The sequence below is a fragment of the Hibiscus syriacus genome, unplaced genomic scaffold, assembly GCF_006381635.1.
Source record: "Hibiscus syriacus cultivar Baekdansim isolate YM2019G1 unplaced genomic scaffold, ASM638163v2 tig00111095_pilon, whole genome shotgun sequence".
In the NCBI taxonomy this organism is placed as follows: Eukaryota; Viridiplantae; Streptophyta; class Magnoliopsida; order Malvales; family Malvaceae; genus Hibiscus; species Hibiscus syriacus.
The window spans coordinates 2,652,441-2,672,842 of NW_024062980.1; the positions used below are offsets into that span (position 1 = coordinate 2,652,441).

Genomic DNA, 20,402 nt, shown 5'->3' on the forward strand with positions numbered 1-20,402 from the left:
AATGAATAGTTTGTCTCAAAATTAAAGTTTTCGTGGGAATTGTAATTTTGATTCAAAATTTGTATTAAAAGCTATAAAGCAGTGAAGTCCGGTAAGAGCTTAGATAATCGGATCAAACCAGAATTTCACGAAAATTTGAAGGACGCTAGATAAAGGTTGGAAATAATATTTTCATATTTTAGAATAGTGAAATTTAGCATGTATTAGTGGAATAAAAGTTAATTTTTCCTATTTAGCCGAAATTGGGAAAATTAAATGACTAAATTGTAATTTTTGAAAATTTCGTGGTTAAAGTATAAAGTCAACTTCAAGTTGGTTTATCTCTGACTATGAGATATTTTAATGGAAGATATTTCACTGGTAAATGGTAATTATCATGATTCATTAATGGCATTTTTTTTGGAATTTCTCATTAATTAAATTTTAAATTCAATTATATTATAAAGGTGCCAAGTATTTTAAGTGATAATTAAATGAAAATTTAAAAGAAATTTTGCAGCCATCTTTCCAAGCATTTTCGTGAACTCCATAACTCCCAAAGGTGAGAATTTAATTTGATTTTTTAAACTACATGGTTGATTTTTGGATTAAGCTATTAGATAGAGAATTAATCCTCTTGAAATTCTCTATCATTTGGTATAAAAATTTCATGAAAATCATGCTTAGATGTTGAGTTTCATGAATTGGGTGGTTGAAGAACATGTTTGATTTTGAAGATTTGTTGGAAGATTTTTATGTTAGTGATGTTGTTGAATAATTCTAAAGTATAAGTGATGATTAAAATCAAGTGTAGAAGCTTAAATCATGTTAGGCCATGGTTAGGTAGATTTAATTTTGATTGAAATTGATGTTATGATGATCAGAATAGCATGAATTTGATGTAATGAGGTTGAATTCATGCTTGAAATTGAATGAAAAGTTTACCCTAATTGTTCCAAGAGGTTCGACCATAAAAGGAAATTATGGGAAAATGTTGAAAAATTCCTATGGTTTAAAATTGATATTATGTGTGTTCTACATGCTTTGGAGATTGAATTAGATCAAGTTGGAACCTTGAGAGAGTTACAAGACCATTTTGCAAGTTTTGAAAATTATGAGATATTGATGAGAAATTGTGCAATTATGAGTATTCAATGTTGAATTTTAATTATTAAATGTTGGGTTTTAAGTTAGAATGTTTATTTGGGACCAAAGTGAAAATTTGGTAAATTTACAAGGTGGAATTTGAAAGGTCATGAAATTGGGGGACTTAATTGTAAGTTTATAAATGTGATGGTACTATTTGAGTATAAAATTGAAATGCTGGATTTATAAATTGAATGCTGACTTTCAAGTTTAAGCATATGTTTGGGATCAATTTACAAGTTGGAAAAGTTAATGGTTGAATTCAAAAAGGTTAAAGAAAATTAAGGATAAAATATCAAGTTTTCAATTGTTAAAGTATTAAATTTAATATATTATTTGTATGCTGGAATTTTAGTATTTGATTTGAAGTAAAGTGATGAGGGACCACTGTGAATTAAATGGAAAAGTTGATGTGAATTCTAAAGAGAATTCATAAATGGTGATTTAAATGCAAATATTGTGAAAATTGAAGGATTGGTGATAGAAATAAACATTTATGGAATCGAATAGCTATTTTGGAAAGTCTGAAGTTGTGATGGAATTGTGATTTATATCGATTTAGTATTGATTAAGTTTATGGAATTTATTTTATTGGAATTAGATTATGTTAGTATAATACTAACTTATAGTTTGAATATTTGTTATGAATGTAATGTCGTGCAGACTACGACAAATCTTGCGATCTTAGTGATTCGGAAGCGAGGGGAAAAGTAATTGAATAAAAGAATATCGTATTAAAGGTTCAATTGAGAGGCAAATGTGAGTTCAATTTATTTAATTAACTATTTTTATTGAGGAAGACTTGTGATAAGTCAACCTCGGATGAATTATTTTTTTAAAGAAAGTTTGAATCAGATTATATAACTTATTCATAATGGTTACCAAAATTATTTATGATTTAGTTTATGTATGAAATTACCCAATACATTTTTATATGATATTTTCTAAAAACACATTTGAATGAATTTTCTGAAATGATTTGGGCAAGAATTGCTCAAAATATTTTATATGATATATGTATTTTAGATTATGAATGATTTCAAGTATGAATTGCTCAAATAATGATTTTGATAATGATGACTTGGAAATGATTCTGTTTTGGAAAAATTTGATTTAAATGAATATAATATGATCTGGAAGCCCATTGTATGTTGCTTTGAGAGTCGTAGGTACACTTGGCATGCCATGAAGTTGAGTAAAGTAAAGTAAAGTTTGATTCCGAAATGGTACATTCATGTACATTATGAAAGGCATTGTTGGTGCAAATGATAGGATTGCACTTGGAGTGCATCTTATGATGACGATGATTAGCACCGTTGGTGTTTCGTACACACATTAATCTATGACTCACGTACCTTGCATTCTCTTACATATACATATACATTGGGCTATAAAAATAAATGTGAAGAGCTGTGAAAGTTATAAAAACTATCTGAAAGAAAAGAATATGAAAATGAAAGTTCTGAATTATGTACAAATGAAAAAGAATATGAAATAGTTGTTATATTTGATGTTGATTTACACGATTTTGATAAAATCATGAGATGATGATTTTCAGGTTTATGAAGAGGAAAACGACTTGAATAGCTATGTTTGCAAGTTCCATGATTTTATTTAAATTTCATTTTAATGTTTTAATGTATTTATGTATTTTATGTTTTATCTCACCTTAGATGTGTTACTACATCACTAAGTTGTACTTATGGCATGATGATTTTCATGCGTAGGTTTGAATAAAGAAAAGGACGTGAAGTAAGGAGCACTGAGAGCATCTCTTCTTGGGAAATCAAACCAACCTACAGCATTAGTAAGACATTTTTTACTCATTAGTGGTATGTATATTATAACTATTTTGATTGCTCTGATAGACTTACTTAAAATGGTCGGTAGTAAATATAGTTTAAAGGGTAATTGAATGATTTTTTAAATTAGGTAATATTTTGGCAGTTTTATATATGTTGAGAAACAACTAGGGGTGTAAACGAGCCGAGTCGAGCTCGAGTATTGCTGAGCTCGACTCGACTCGAAAACTTTGAAATGGAGCTCGACTCGACTCGAAAACTCGCGAGCTTAAAATTTTCAAGCTCGACTCGAACTCGAAATCCTAAACTGAAGCTCGTGAGCAGCTCGAAAAGGCTTGAAATGAAAAAAATTTATTAAACTTAACTCGTTTGAAGCCTCAAACTCAAACTCGAACATGAACCTTAAATACAAGAAATCTTACTGTATTTGTTTTATAAAAAAATCAATACATAAATATTAATATTATTAATAATTTATTTCTAAAAAAATAAAATCTTAATATATTATATTTTCGAGCTGCACACGAGCTTTTCGAGTCGAATATCGAGTAGCTCGTTTCGGCTCGTTAAGAACTCGAGTCGAGTCCATTCGATCCGAGTATTTATCGAGCTTTGATCGAGTCAATCTCGAGTAGCTCGCGATCTGTCTCGTCTCATTTACAGCCCTAGAAACAACATTGAACTGCCTAGTTGCTGCCTTAAATCGAATTTAAATTGGTTGATAAAATATTTTTTTATTTTTTATGCGATTAATTAAATAATTTTAAATTGTTAAACAAAAGTTTTTAAATGAAATGAAATTTTGAAGGTGTATGTACAAAGAATGTTCAAAATGTTAATGTAACATCTTTATCTCATATTTCGAGATGTATATGGGTTATGGGTGTTACATTTCTAGTCAGGATATATTTGATCCTCTTATTGGTCAAGAACTGGTTGCCTCACCTGTTCATGAGAATCTTGTTCATTCTTATGCTACCGGTGATGTTTTTTCTCCTCCTTTATTGGTTCCTCGAAAGTCTTCTTGAGTTTGTCATCCTCTTGGGTGGCTAAAGGATTTTTTGTTTTGTTTTTCTCAGTCTTATCATGTACATTCTTTCTTGCTTTGTAGAACTAATAGTTTGATATAACAAATAAGGGAAAATTGTTTTTAGACTAAATTGAATTTAATCAAAGTTTTCATCAAAATAATTCAAAGTTCAATCAAAACCTTAAAATGAATATTTTGACCAGAAGTTTTGAAACTTCTACAAGAGTTTCGAAACTTTCCAAGATAGTTTCCCAAAAAGTTTTGATACTTTTCAAGAGTTTCGAAACTATCTCAAAAGTTTTGAAACTTTACCTAAAGTTTCGATACTTTGTGTCCAATAGTCAAATTTTTCCAATGACTCTTTCGAATAGTTTCGAAACTTTCTCCGAAGTTTTGAAACTTTTTGTGCAAAAAGTCTTCCAACGGCTCAAAACTTTCCCAAATGGCTAAAAACTACTAGTAACTCATTTCCACATATAAAAACAAGTTGAGGACACTTGAAGAAGGTTACACAACACCTATCCAAGCAATCAAACACAAGAGAAAAGCTTTTCATTCTTTATTTCCTTTCTCTTGTAAATAGTTGTGTTTTTGTGAGCTTTAATTTGTAAACACCTTCCTTTTTAGAGGTTTTCTTTTTTACAATTATTTTCCTTTGTAAAGGGGTTTTGGTTCTAGCTAATCCTTTAAAAGCTATGGATTTTGTAAAAGTTATCTCTTTATCCTTGAAAAATAAAGAACAATTTAGTGGATTTGTTGGAAAATCCTAAGTGAGGAGCTTAGGTAATGGATGTAAGACTTCATTGAGGAAGTTGAACCACTATAAATCATTGTGCAATTTTTTCTATCTTTATACTCCCTACTCCCTAAATTTCAAAAGGCTAATTCACCTCCACTTGGCATATTTCAGTTTATCAAATGAGCTTCATCGAGCCTAACAATTGGTATCAAAGCTTGACTGATTAGAAGGTCTAACAACCTTGAGACAATCCTTGAAGAAGCTCTATCTTTTTTTGAAGTAACCGAGTAAACGACTTGCACCTCCGGCTTGTTCTACATGGAAGACTCCCAACCGATCAACAAGCCTCCATACTTCAATGGAGCCAACTACCGTCATTGGAAGAAATTAATAAAGCTATTCATCCATTCCAATGATCTTGATGCAGTGGAGATGATCGAGAATGGCTACTCTTCTCCAATGAAGAAGACGAAGGAGTGGAGTGCCCAAGAACGGAAGAAAACTCAACAAAATGCTAAGGTCATGCACATGTTGTTTTGTGAATTTGGTCCCGATGTCTATGAAGGAGTTTCTTCTTGTTCAAATTTCAAGGAGCTTTGGAATAAGCTCAAAGAGATCCATGGAAACAAGAAAGTCCTACCAACAAAGGTGGTGTGCTTAATAGCCCTAAAAGAGCCCAATGTATCTTCTAACTCTAACGAATTCGATTCATATTCTTTTGATGAGTTACAAGATGCATATGATGAATTATGTTTGGAGTTTAAGACCATGAACTCCAAATACAAGAAAATGATTTCAAAATTTAAGTTGAAAACGATATTCTTTTGAAAGCAAAAATGGACTTTGAAAATCAAAATGAAATTTTGAAAAAAGATTTAGACCTCAATAAAATTTGAAAAAAAAGTTTTGATTTAAAAGTTAACCTTGAATGCTTAACAAAATAAAAATAAATCATTTTAAATAATTCATCTAGTTTCATAATGAAAAAAATGCTCACATTGTCATTATCTTGGTCATATGGAACACACTTGTCCTTTAAAGAAATGAAAACGATTTAAAATTAGACTAGTACGAGTTCCTAAAGGAACAAGAGGCATTGAAACTAATATTCAAGGATCCAAAGCAATTTGGATACCAAAATCCAAATAAATGTCTCTTGTAGGCGTGTGGGAGCAATGGTGATGAAAGTGAAGATACTCAAATGCTCTAGCCACACTTGATATGGAATGGGTAAACTCTAAGCTTATTTTGATTATCTTGCATAATTGGTTGCTCATTTAGTTTAAGCATGCATGAATTTTGTTTTTAAATAATTTTATGTTTTCTATCTCATGTATGTTAAAAAGCATTGTGATGAACATTTTCTAAAGTTTTAATGGTTTCTCATAAATATTTGCTCATCATAATGAATTTTGGTCAAAATTGGTTTCGATGCTTTGTTTTTACAAATTTTAATTTTTGACCTTAATTTAAATGTTTATGCATGTGATTTTTTTTCAAATGATATCTATCTAACAATTGATATAAAATGTTCAAATGTATAACATTTTGGATAGCTTAATGCACACGCACTTTAATACAACAATTGGTATTGCATAAAGTATATTAGACTTGGATATATTGAATTTCATGTGCTACTAACATGTTTGTTCATCTTTGGTGAAATTCAATGTCTTTTAAATGTCAAGCTTTTAAATTCAAATTTTTGTTTGGAATGCATTTGTTGAGGGGGAGCTTTTGATTTTTCAAATGATTTTAATGTTAAAATTTCTACTTACTCTCCATTGTTATTTTGTACCTTAAAGTTTGAATTATTGTTGATATAACAAAAAGGGGAGAAGTATGAGTTTGAAAAATTCAATTTCAAGAAAGAAAAGAGGGAGAGCCTTAATATTTTCCAATATTGCTCTTTTTCATTAAATGTTATATTAAGGGGGAGCTTTTTACCAAAAACGTTTTTTCAAAGGTTTTGTTATATCAAAAAGGGGGTGGTTGTAGAACTAATATTTTGATATAACAAATAAAGGAAAAATGTTTTGGACTAAAATTGAATTTATTCAACGTTTTCATCAAAATAATTCAAAGTCCAATCAAAACCTTAAAATGAGTATATTGACAAGAAGTTTCGAAACTTTCCAAGCCAGTTTCCCAAAAAGTTTCGATACTTTTCAAGAGTTTCGAAACTTACTTAAAGTTTCAATATTTTGTGTCCAACGGTCAAATTTTTCCAACGACTTTTTTAAAGAGTTTCGAAACTTTCCCCAGAATTTCGAAACTTTGTGTGCAGAAAGTGTTCCAACGGCTCCAAACCTTCCAAAACGGCTAAAAACGACTGAAACTCATTCCAACATATAAAAACAAGTTGAGGACACTTGAAGAAGGTTACACAACACCTATCCAAGAAATCAATCACAAGAGAAAATCTTTTCATTCTTTATTTTCTTTCTCTTGTAAATAGTTGTGTTTTTTAGCTTTAATTTGTAAAAACCTTCCTTTTTAGAGGTTTTCTTGTTTAAAATTATTTTCCTTTGTAAAAGGGTTTTGGTTCTAGCTAATCCTTTGAAAATATAGGGAATTTGTAAAGGTTATCTCTTTATCCTTGAAAAAAAAGAACAAATTATTGGATTTGTTGGAAAATCCTAAGTGAGGAGCTTAGGTAGTGGATGTAGACTTCATTGAGGAAGTTGAACCACTATAAATCATTGTGCAAAATTTTCTATCTTTATACTCATTACTCCCTAAATTTCAAAAAGCCAATTCACCCCCTACTTGACATATTTCGATTGATCGAACGAGCTTTATCGAGCTTAACATGCTTGCTTACAATCATTTTCCTTCCACTACTTGAGTCTTTCTTAACCAAACTTTCCAAAACGGCTAAAAACGACTAGTAACTCATTCCAACATATAAAAACAAGTTGAGGACACTTGAAGAAGGTTACACAACACCTATCCAAGAAATCAATCACAAGAGAAAATCTTTTCATTCTTTATTTTCTTTCACTTGTAAATAGTTGTGTTTTTAGCTTTAATTTGTAAAAACCTTCCTTTTTAGAGGTTTTCTTGTTTAAAATTCTTTTTCTTTGTAAAAGGGTTTTGGTTCTAGCTAATCCTTTGAAAATATAGGGAATTTGTAAAGGTTATCTCTTTATCCTTGAAAAAAAAAGAACAAATTATTGGATTTGTTGGAAAATCCTAAGTGAGGAGCTTAGGTAGTGGATGTAGACTTCATTGAGGAATTTGAACCACTATAAATCATTGTGCAAAATTTTCTATCTTTATACTCATTACTCCCTAAATTTCAAAAAGCCAATTCACCCCCTACTTGACATATTTTGATTGATCGAACGAGCTTCATCGAGCCTAACATGCTTGCTTACAATCATTTGCCTTCCAATACTTGAGTCTTTCTTAATTCAACATTTGTTCTTGAACCCAAAAATTATTCTGAAGTTGTTTAAAATCCTGCTTAGGTCAAAGCTATGCAAGATGAAATTCAAGCTTTAGAATCTAATAACACATGGTCGATTGTTCCTTTGCCTGTTGGGAAGGTTCTTATTGGTTGAAAGTGGGTGTATAGGGTGAAATATAGTGCATTTGGAGAGATTGAAAGATATAAAGCTAGGTTGGTTGCTAAAGGGTACAATCAACAAATTGGTATTGACTATTTGGACATTTTCCCCAGTTGCCAAGATGGTTACTGTTAGAACCATTCTTGCTCTCGCTTCACATCATGCTTGGCCAATTTTTCAGATGGATGTGTTTAATGCTTTCCTTCAAGGTTATTTCAATGAGGAGGTTTACATGCATTTACCTGATGGTTTTTGTAGCCAGGGGAGAGGATGGTATGTAGGCAGAAAAAATCATTATATGGACTAAAACTAACCTCAAGACAATAAAATTTGAAACTGTCAGAGGGTTTGCTTGCTGCTGATTATGTTCAAAGTAAGCTTGATTATTCCATGTTTATAAGAAAAAATAGAAACAATGTTGTGATTTTACCGGTATATGTTGATGACCTGTTAATAACAGGGAATGATGACAAGATGATTGCTGAGTTAAAAGGAAACTTAAATAAATATTTCCAAATGAAAGATTTGGGTGATTTAAAGTTTTTTCTTGTGTTAGAAGTAATGAGGTCTAATGAAGGGATACTTTTGAATCAAAGAAAGTATGCATTAGAGTTAATTAATGATATTGGTCTGGGAAGAGCAAAGTGTGCTTTGACACCATTGGAATAGAACTTGAAGCTTACTTCCGCTGAGTTTGATGAAGGAGTAAAAGAGAATGTTGATAATGCTTTAATGGCAGACAAAATAATTTTTCAAAGATTAATAGGAAGATTGATTTACCTTACTCATACCAGACCTGATATAACATTTGTTGTTCATCATCTCAGTCAATTCATGCAGAATAAAAAAAAAGTGTCATATGGAGGCATCACTTAAAGTAGTAAGGTATATAAAAAAAGAACCTGGTAAGGGGCTGATATTCAAAGTTGCAAGTGACAATAAGATTGTAGCTTATTGTGATGACAATCTTATTGTGATGCAGATTGGGCTATATGTCCCATGTTGAGGCGTTCTTCCATAGGGTTTTGTATCAAGTTTGAAAATTCTCTTGTTTCATGAAAGTAAAAAAAACATAGTACAATAGCACGTTCATCAGCCGAAGCAGAGTAGAAGAGCATGGTCATGACTTCTTTTGAGTTGGTTTGGTTGAGAGGTATGTTTGAAGATATTGGCATCATGAAGACTGAACCAGTTTTGTTGTTTTGTGACAACAAAGCATCATTGCAAATAGCAACAAATCCTGTGTACCATGAGCGTACAAAGCACATTGAGATTGTTTGTCATTTCATAAGAGAGAATATCCAAGAAAGTCTCATACAAACTGATTTTCTGATAATGTTTGTCATTTCATAAGAGAGAATACCTTGAGCTTACAGTAGCATGACAAGTTGTCTTCCAAGTTAGGGATGAAAAATGTTTTTCTTCCACCAACTTGAGGGGGAGTGTTGAGATGAGGAGTTAGAATTCAGTTAATTTGTTTTCAGTTAGTTTGTAAAATAAATCAGTTAGTTGAATAAACTTGTATAAATACATTCTTTATGTAAACTTATTCTTTAATGAGAATATACACGTTTTATACATTCTATTTTCAACAAAAACTAACAAACGAAAAAATAGAGGCAAGAAAAAAAGGAAATGTAAAATCAGTAAGACAAACAAATCGAGTGGAACTAGGGATAGCTACAGAGAAAGGTGGAACAATTTTTTTATTGCTTCAACCTTGATCATAAAATAAATTATTTCCATCTAATCCCGTCCTACCCTAATGATTGTTGGTCTTTCTTTCGTCCTGAACAAGCTCCAAAATATTTTATAATAATATATTTACAATTATTTATTATATTTCAAATAATAAAAAAAATATTTTATAAAAATATTATATTTTAAACAATCAAATAATTATATTTTAATATTACAAAGAGAGAATTTTTTAAAGGGCTAGAATCCAATTACTTAGTGTACAACTAGAAAGTTTTTAATTAGGTATAAGTGGATCCTAACGCTTTTTGAAAACTATAAATATATATTATATATATAGGGTAATTTAGTAAAATTATATAGATTTGGGTATAATCGTTCATTTTTTACCTTAAATCCGCCCCACCCTGTCTATATTATATAACATGTCCCACCCCGAACCCAAAATTTCAAAAAATAAATCACCCCTATAAGGTTGGATCGAGTTTGGGTATTTTGACCATTCTTAAGTGAAACTAGATATCGTAAAATCAAATTAGAGGAAAGTTTAATATAAAAATAAGTGTCCAAACTATACCATTTTTTCATTTATGTGTCTAAATTATTTTTTGGTTAATTTAGGTTTCTAACATTACAAATGTTATTATTTTAAGTGTCCAACTATAACGACCGTTAAAAAAATAATGTTATGTGACATGTTTCGTATTCTGATAATTTTAAAAATTTTATTTAAAAACTTAAAAATATTATATTTAAGAAAATATTTTTAGGAAAAAATACCCATTCCTTCAAGTCACCCTCCCCCCACCCTTACTTTCACCCACTTCCATAAAAGTTCTCACCATTTGAATCTTAGGCCTTTTTGGAGTATATTCAACCAACTATAAAAATCAGTGGGTTCCAGTTCCTAACACCTTTTTTTTTTTTAATTTTTTGACGTCCTCAAACACAAAATAAATGGAGGCATATACAAGGAGGAAGCTACACTTGATTCACTTTCTATAGAAACTGTAAGAAAAGTATCTTAGTGTCATTTGTATCGAGAAAAATTTGACCGAAATATAATTTATACATTGAAAAGGCTTAAATGCGTGATTGTCCCCTAAAGTATGTCATTTGTATCGAGTTACCCCTTAAAGTATTTTTCGGGGCATTTTGCCTCCTAAAGTTTAAATTGTTATCTCGTTTACCCAAAATCGTTAAAACCATTAAAAATACAAAGGCTAAATTACAAACGTAGTCATTCAATTATTCCTACAGTTCCATTTTACTCACCCAACATTTTTCCTTTCAAAATCATCACCTAACATTTTTCGTTTCACATATGAGTATCATAATTGTTTTTCAAGGTATTGAAACTTTTCATCAATGTTCTTTTCATCAACCATTGATCTTCTTCATTAACGACATTAGTTTGATTTCAAATTATTATCATTTTGTGATTATGTCATTTTTCTCGCTATACACCAATGGTAATGTTTGTCAGGAGTGCATATTTAGGATAAATCTTGTTCATCAACACCAACATCTCAATGGCCGATAAGAACATAACAGTGGATTTCAACTTCAAACCCAAAAGAGAAAACTCAATGTCGCCACCGTCACTAGTGGCAGCAACAACACCGACCATGGTTGTTGTAGTGAGAATCAACATCATGTTGATGGAGTTAAGGAGAAGGGTGTTCCATTTATCTCGTTGTTCTCTTACATTTTTATCATCTCTACTCTATTGGCTGCTACCTCTAAGGTAACATAAAGTTGTAAGGTAGCCATTGAAATAGATGAGTTTGCCTAAAACAATGGTTTCTCATTAATTTTTTTTCGGTTGGGATCATGTTGATGGTCCATCTCTAGCACCGCACAACTATATTGATTCAGATCACTTCAAATATATTAGTAAGGGTGAACATTATCCAGTTTTAACCGATTTAACTTAAAACATTGGTGTAAGTTGGTCATTTCATTTACTTAATTATCAACATTAACTTACACCGGTCTTATAACACCTCATTAATAATCCACTCAACTTAAAGTCAATAGATGGATTATTTATTCACCAAATAAATCATAAATCACATTAACTAATATCTTTAAGTAATTCTAATTAATGAATCAAAATATATCAAAGATTTTTTTATCATAAAAAAAGAAAAAAACAATGTAATTATATTAAAAAGAAGTAAGACAATTCAAAAAAAGAAAAAAAAGCTAAGGAGAATGAAGCTTACCTGGAAAAAAAGCTAAATAAATAGGGAAATTCAACAATAGGGAAATTCAACAAAAGGGAAAAACGTACATCGATGTAAGTTATTCCTTTCATTTTTAAGTAACATTTTTTTGAGTTTGACTCGTTAAATAATAACTCTTTGTAGAGATGTTTTTGAACAAGCATCAACTCGTATTCAAGAAGCCTTTCGTAGTTACCTAAATATTTTTAATAATATCATAATCATGCAGAAACGTTAGAATAGTTTGTTAAATGAAACAATTACTTATTAGCAACTTATTTGCATGCGAGATTAGCTCGTAAGAATTAAAAATTTGTCATAGTGTTTCAAGCTATTATTCGAGGTGAAATTGTAAGAAAAATGAATGAATTGACTTCTCATGCTTTATGTTCTATGTTTCGTGTTCATAGTTTTTTTAAAACCAGCAAAAGTACCATAATAATATAACCAAAATTTTTATTACCAAATTTAATTATAGTGAAATTTTTAAAGGTAATAATAGTGTTGTCATTGTCGCCAGTTGTAGCAACAACAAGACATGGTTGTTGTAGTGAGAATTGACATCATGTTGATGGAATTAAGGAGAATGATGTTATAGTTATCTTGTTGTTATCTAACATTTTTATCATCTCTACTATATTGACTATCACCTCTAAGATAACTTAAAGTTGTAAGGTAGCCATTGAATCATACAAATTTGCATGAAATAATGATGTATCATTAACCTTTTTTTAGGTTGGAATTGTGTTAATGAATCTATCTCTAGTTTTCGATTATTGAAATAATATCTTGGGTTGTAGTTTTGGGAGTGAAAACCTAATCGAAGAAAGCTTTAGAATAGACATGAATGCATGGATTTGCTTTGAACAAGAGGATAAAAGAAAGTTGAAAGCTTGTAAAGAAGTGTTAGCTTTTTTAATGTATTTTGTGTTGATAAATCGGACAAAGTAAACGAAAGAACACAAGAATTTTAACGAGGTTCGGCAATGTGCTTACATCCTCGGTGCCTAGGCGGCGCTAGAAAATTTTTATTCAATGATAATAGGTTTAGGTTATATCTCTATTTATAATAGAAAACCCTGGTACATAATTACAAAATTAACCCTGTACCGTACCGCGGGGGCACAGCCCCCGCACCCCAACCCACATAATCGTAACCCCCTCTACAAGACTTTCTTTGTAAGGACAGTTGATGTTCGCTTCGCTCACTCCGCTCCATCCCCTGTCCTCTTTACCGGTATATTTATGAGCCATACCTTACATTTTGTTTTCAAAGAAACATGCTTATCATTCAAAACCAATGAATCACGCTGCAATGTTTGCTCCACAAAGCTAATGACAGTTGTATAACCACCCTAAAAAAATAATAACAAACTCTACAAAACATAAAACTCACTCAACAATCCATTAACACAGATATTTACTAACTAACATGCCCCCTACTTTCTCAAGTTCAAAGATCAAACATGCCAGTGACGTTAAGGTTGTCCTGAAAAACACCAAATTGAGCTTTAGTGAGAGCCTTCGTGAACCTATCAGCAAGCTGAAATTGAGCAGGGACATAACTAACAGACAAAGCACTATCAACAACTTTTTCCCTTACAAAATGAACGTCAAGCTCCACATACTTAGATCGAGCATGAAAGATTAGGTTGGCACTAATAGCAACAACACTTGTACTATATCTCTAAACAACAAGTATATCAGTGCAAGTAACACCCATATCACTAAGAAGGGCACGTAACCAAACCATGTAATGCCTTAAACCTCGGGTTAGTAGTTTCGAGTTAACTTGAGTGGACCTTGGAATAAATCCATTAGCATTGTTGGAAGTCTTTGACCAAGAGAGCTTTGGTTTGGGCTTGACTTGGGCCCAATAGATAATAAAAAGGGCATTTTTATGCTATGACCAAAATTAGAAGGACCAAAAGAGAAATTATACCATTTAGAATTTCAAAAGTTGGAATTCTTAATTTGTTGATGATATTACGTCTATCCTTCCTCTTTTTCCTCATCTTCTTTTGTCTTTTTTTTTCTCTCAAAGCATTCACCTTCCTCCTTAGTAAGCTAGATAAAGGTGACAAGTTGGTGGCCTTACAATCTGGTTTGACATTTTAAAGGTGAGAATCATATCCTCCATCTCCAAAGCTTCAATTCAAGCCTCCAATATCATCATTCCTTCATGGTATCCAAAATATGGGTTTAGTGGGGTTTTAGAAATCTAGAGAAACTAGCTCATTTTTAAGGTATTTAAGCCTCAAGAAATGTTATAAACCTTTTTCTAAGCTTCTCAACAGTGTTAGTAACACTTGTGTTGATTTCTTGCTTAGTGAGAGAAGTTGAAGAAAGCTCCAAAACTAGAGGGAAAGAGAAGGTTACTCTTGGTTGAACATTGGGTGTTTCCAGCAGTCTAGACATTCAAGGTAACACATTTCTAACTCAACTCTACCACATTTAGATCATTAGATAAGTTTTGGTAGGTTGACACTTGTGTTGATTTCTTGCTTAGTGAGAAAGTTGGAGAAAGCTCCAAAACTAGAGGGAAATAGAAGGTTACTCTTGGTTGACCCTTGGATGTTTCCAGCAGTCTAGATATTTAAGGTAACACACTTCTAACTCAACTCTAACATATTTAGATCATTAGATAAGTTTTTGTAGGTTGAATGAGTTATGAAGCATGTCCATTGTAGATTGCATATTTTGATGTTTCAACATGTTAAAAAGCCCTTTTATGATCCCTTTAATCATACATAAGAATTAAATAACGGTTGGGGACCATAATAGGGCCTTCTAGGTATAAAGATAACATTTTTTTGTGCCCAAAACAGGGCATTTCTGGGCATAAGTATCAGTATTGGAAGAATAATACCGATATTATTCTTCAGTCGGGGTAAAAATAAGAGAGTTCTGGGAAGGGAATATCGATACTCATTCAAAGAGTATCGATATTGTAGGATTGATTTCGATACCCACAGGGTGGTATCAATATCGGGGGCACAAATCAGATTCTATAATACATTTTTTGTATCGGTACTCCAATAAGTATCGATACCCAAGGTAGAGTATTGATATTCCTATTAGGAGTATCGATACTGAGGTATTCTTTCAAAACATCAAACCTAATTTTGGTATGGATACTTAGGACATTATCGATACCTCAACACTAGAGTATCAATACTTAACCACGAGTATCGATACTACCCTCCCTTATTAGCATAGTATAGTGAGTCAATATATATACCAATAGGTCGGTATAGATACTCAATGGTGGGTATCGATACTCAGGGGTCAGTATCAGTATAGCAGGTAGTTTTAGATAAATAATCCAATGATTAAGAGAATAGACTTGAGGCCCCCAATAACATCAGAATATCAGTAGATAAAACTATAAGTGAGAATAGTAATTAAATTCAGAACAACTAGAAATGGTAACAACTAGGAATTTCATAAAACTAGTCTTTTTGACACTTGGGAAATAACCAGGACACCAAAGTTTCTTTAGCTGAACACGACAGTCAGTTGAATATCCCAGTCAGTGCCAACGCACTTCAGTTGTCGACTAGGCACAAGTGCCCCAAAACTCGATGGAGTAAGTTGCTTAGGTTTACGTTTCTGTTGTAGTTCCATATCTCACCCCGGATACCCAAGGGTATTTTAGAAAGTCTAGAGGGGTGTGTCAGCTCTGAGATATAAAACCCTAAGTTTCACCATAATGCCTACTCAGCAGTTTATATAGTAGTTCACATGTTCTTATACCTATGCCACTTGCATGCTCGTCTAGTGAATGCAAGTAGTATAGTACAATTATTAGTGTGGCACTAAGCTCGTAAGCTCAGCGTATGAAATGTGTATCTGTGTGCAGATTCTTAGGTGGCTAGTTTGGGAGCGTTATTGTCACCAGATATTCCAGCTCAGCAGATATCCTCAGAGTACGTCTTGATTTGTATTAGAGGGCATGTATTATTTTAGACCTCTTTGTATTCAGATGTCACTCTATTTTTGTTTTAAACTCAGTGTATTTATTCTGGATGATTTGGCAGCTCCCCGCATTTTGTAAACTTGAATTATGATGTTTTATTTTATTTTACTTGGGATGAATTTTACGAAATATTTTATAGACATTTTAAAAGAAAATTTTTGGGTTAGCCATTTCGGTGATCCCATGTGACATCGTAATCCATGGATCTTTGGGTCGGACTGGATTAGGGTATTACAAACCACCTCAGAAAAAACATCAGCTACTCCCCGATATTCAGCTTCTATAGTGGAACGAGAAACATATTTTTGTTTATTGGAACTCCAATAAACAATGTTGTTACTAAAGAACACACAATAACAACATAATATACACTTAACCGCTAACCAGTGTCCTTCACATGGTTGATGCATATATTGGGCAACACGACCAATACTGTAGGCAATGTCTGATCTTGTATGACAGAGATAGAGCAAAACTCAACAATGCTTTGATAAAGTTGCGGATCATCAAGAGGTTGCCCCCACATCATGAACCAAGAAACATACATGGTTGAGATCGAAATTCAAACTTGTGCTTTTAAAAAGGTTGAAGACACAGAAAGCACCTACACCCAAATACACGAAGATGATCATACTGGGGTGACTTGCCAACAATTTCTCAAAAGGTGACACGCCATGCAACACCTTGGAAGCCAACCAATTAATCAAATGTGTTGCCATCTTAACCGCATACGACCAATACTTCAAAGGCAACAAAGCTTCGCCAACAACATAAGAGCTATATCAACAATGTGACGATTTTTACGTTAAACAACACCATTTTGTTGAGACGTATGAGGGCACGTGACATAGTGAATTATGTCAACATTTCGAAGAGTCTTGGAAAAACTTCAAAACTCGCCTCCCTAATCACTTTGAACTTCCTTAATGACACCGTTAAATTCGTTTGAACCATTTTCCGAAACATATGAAAAGCTTCCAATGCTTGCGACTTCTCACACAACAAATAAAACCACACATGGCGTGTGTACGCATCCACAAACAAAATATAAAACTTAAAACCATTTGAAGAGACATACGGAGGACCCCAAAGATCGGTAAAGATTAATTGAAAAGGTGCACTATATTGAGTCGTTGAGTCATCAAAAGGCAAACGATGACTTTTCCCCAATTGACAAGCAACACAAACACCCTTATTCAAATCATTAGAAAGAACAACATTACATGATCAACTAACTTTTAAGAACACCTCATGAATAGGATGGCCCAACCTCCTATGCTACACATCATAATCGTCATTGGCAATACATGCAACATTGGATTCAATAAATCGATCTCTTGAATAAACCGTATCGAAAATCATATAACCCTTTCTTTTCACGCCCTTCAAGCAAAACCATCCTCGAGCTTTCATCACAAACAACACATCGATCCGCATGAAAGCCATATACTTTTAGTCATGATTTTAAAAGAAGAAAAAAAAGTTGGATAGCTAAAACAGAACTATGGAAATAGTTGAGTGACTAAGTATGTAATCTATCTTTAGTGTTTATAAAAGTGTTAAGGATTCGAGACAAACGAGACAAAGATTTAAACTTCATAACTAAACGTCTCAAAAAAATATTTTAGGAGACAAGCTATAAACCTTTATTTCTATATTAAGCCTTAAAAGGAATAGAAGTGCTTCCACTTTCCAAGCTATTATTTCTGCCATTCATGGCTTCCCGTTTCATTGCCATCCCAATCTCGTCATCGCCTTTTTCACTGCCTCGGAAAAGCTTCAACAAGTGAACGTTGCACGTGTTCCCCTCGTACCAAACCCCATTTGGGGTTTCGACATGACATCTTCCGGATAATCAGACGCCGTACAACATGGCCTGGGATGGGCCTTGTGACTTTGGCTCTGTTATTCTAAAGTTGTATTTGTTGACTTGGAGGAGACAAAGAGTCTGATGTCACGGTTGCTTAGGATTGTGCGGTTATGCGGTTATGCGAAGACATCGGCCACGGTGATTTGAAGTTGCAGCTTTGTAGTGGGGAGTACGGTTGTTCCTAAGGTTAGAAATGCGACGCGACGACAAAGTGTGGGTTTAAGTTGGGGTATTAGGAAAGCTGCCACCCTTTTATGTATTTGTTGTAAAAAAAAAACTCTACATATACCATAAAGTGTCCATTGAGAGCTGCTGAGGTTTTACGTTTCTCAAGGATAATTTATAGCACATTGACAAGATTAACAAGGAAATCAGTAGCTACTGGCTCGGGTTCAATGCGTTTGCTTACTTGAGCCATGTAGATAATTATCGAGTTTTCTAATGCTTTTCTGTGTAGTTTTTGGACATAAGAAAAACTGAAAATTAATTTGTTTTGAGTAAATTAGATATAAAATCATTGTTCAATGATCTATTTGATGATTTAACAGTAGTCTAAAGACAAAACTAAATATTAACCTTTTTATTAACATTACTACATTATCAATTTAACGGGATGGTCATTTTGTTACAAATCGATAACGTTAGTAACTAATTTTTTTTTAAAACTTTCAATAGGTAAAATGAAAATTCACTCAAATATCAATGATCATTTGTGTAATTTATCCTTAAAAAAATGTTTACACTTTCATGCGAATGAAGATGCTTTATTTTGTCCAAAATTAGCTTATGCGACAAGTAAAACCTTCTTTTACAACCAAATCGAGTCTTACGTATAATTTATCTCATACTACTACTTTATTTGATGCAAAGCATGAAGACTTCCATTAGAACATACAAGTTATGTCTCAATAGAACTAAGAATTCAAGACTTCCCTTAACATGCTCTGCAACTCAAGAATCAGAGCATAATCTAATGTCATACGACACATTTATTGGATTTCTCTCACCTCATATTCATTAAAAACCTGAAGATGTGACTGTAGGAACCGATTATGTTAAGTCTCGAATTTATAATATTTTCCCCTTTAGCTAAAGGTAATTTCGCAATTCTGTACTTATTAAGATCACAATCATGAAATTTGAATGCTTGTGCATTACCATTAGGCAGATGATTCCCCTGGTAAAATTTTTCTTCAGTATCAGGCCAAACTTCCTGCGTAGTTCCATCGATGGAGGTAAATGCAACAAAAGTTTCTGTTGGGTGCAAGAGAGAGAAAGTTGGATGAGCTCTCAGGCAAACCAGCCTACAAAAGAAAACGTTGATGAATGTTATATGATGAATTGTGAAAGAAATTAACATACTATCAAATGGACATGGAACAGTCCAATAAATTGTAAAACAAACTCTTCACATTAATGTCAATCTGTTTGAGTCAGTCCACTACTATCAAATGGAGCTTTTGTTCTCTTATTTTCAACCTGTGCCATATGCCTTGGAATTATATTTCACGTTATACAATCCATACTTTCGCATGCAACCAGGGATGGACCGAGGGAGAGTGGCGAAGGGGCTCGCAGGGATTCAAATAGCGGTAGCCGTGCCGTCGACGACCGTTATTGTATGACCGCGATACCAACAATCACCGCAATAGCGCCCGCTATGTCCACATTCGCGATAAACGCAACGCCAGCGAAAACGCGACCGCAATTATAAGAGAGATCCAACCAAATTATAATGGTCAAATCAAACCCTAGACTTAACAAATCATGCAATTACCTCTTCAAGTAAACTCTTCCTTTGCTAATTTTAGACCGAGGCTCCCTAAGTATATGTCCTCTTCCCATCTCTAATTCCAACATATTACTAGTAAGCAACAATTACTTTATAGAGTTTTCGGGAATCTTTTAAAGTTCACAATCTACATGTTAAAGCAACTCATATACGTATTATTTTGCTACTCACTCGTATTAAAAATATGTTCGTCTATTTTTCACGTCCATCCCACCAAATTGATCGTTAACCAAATATTTCACCATGTGCATAAACACAAATCCAAATCATCCACACGTCATGTTTTTGCCAATATTATCAGGATTAAATAATCAAGAAATTAAGAGAAAAAAGGAGAAAATATGAATGTGAAAATTGAAAGGAAAAAAAAAAACCTTGAAAATCCACCAGACCCAGCACCAACGTTGCGAGCTAAAATACTGGATTCAACGCGCAAAACCTTTGGTTTATCTTTGGGAATGGCTATATGCCGTTGAAGAACCAAACCACCACCAACATCACCTTCTAACAGAACAGATTCCTCCTCTCCTGCATGCTCAAGATCTCTCCAACATGGAATGAAGTTTT

General features: G+C 32.8%; 1 pseudogene; it reads right to left on the reverse strand.

Moving 5' to 3' along the window:
* Nucleotides 1-13,647: 13,647 nt before the first annotated feature.
* LOC120152782 overlaps nt 13,648-20,402 on the reverse strand; it is a 31,852-nt pseudogene continuing 25,097 nt past the window's right edge.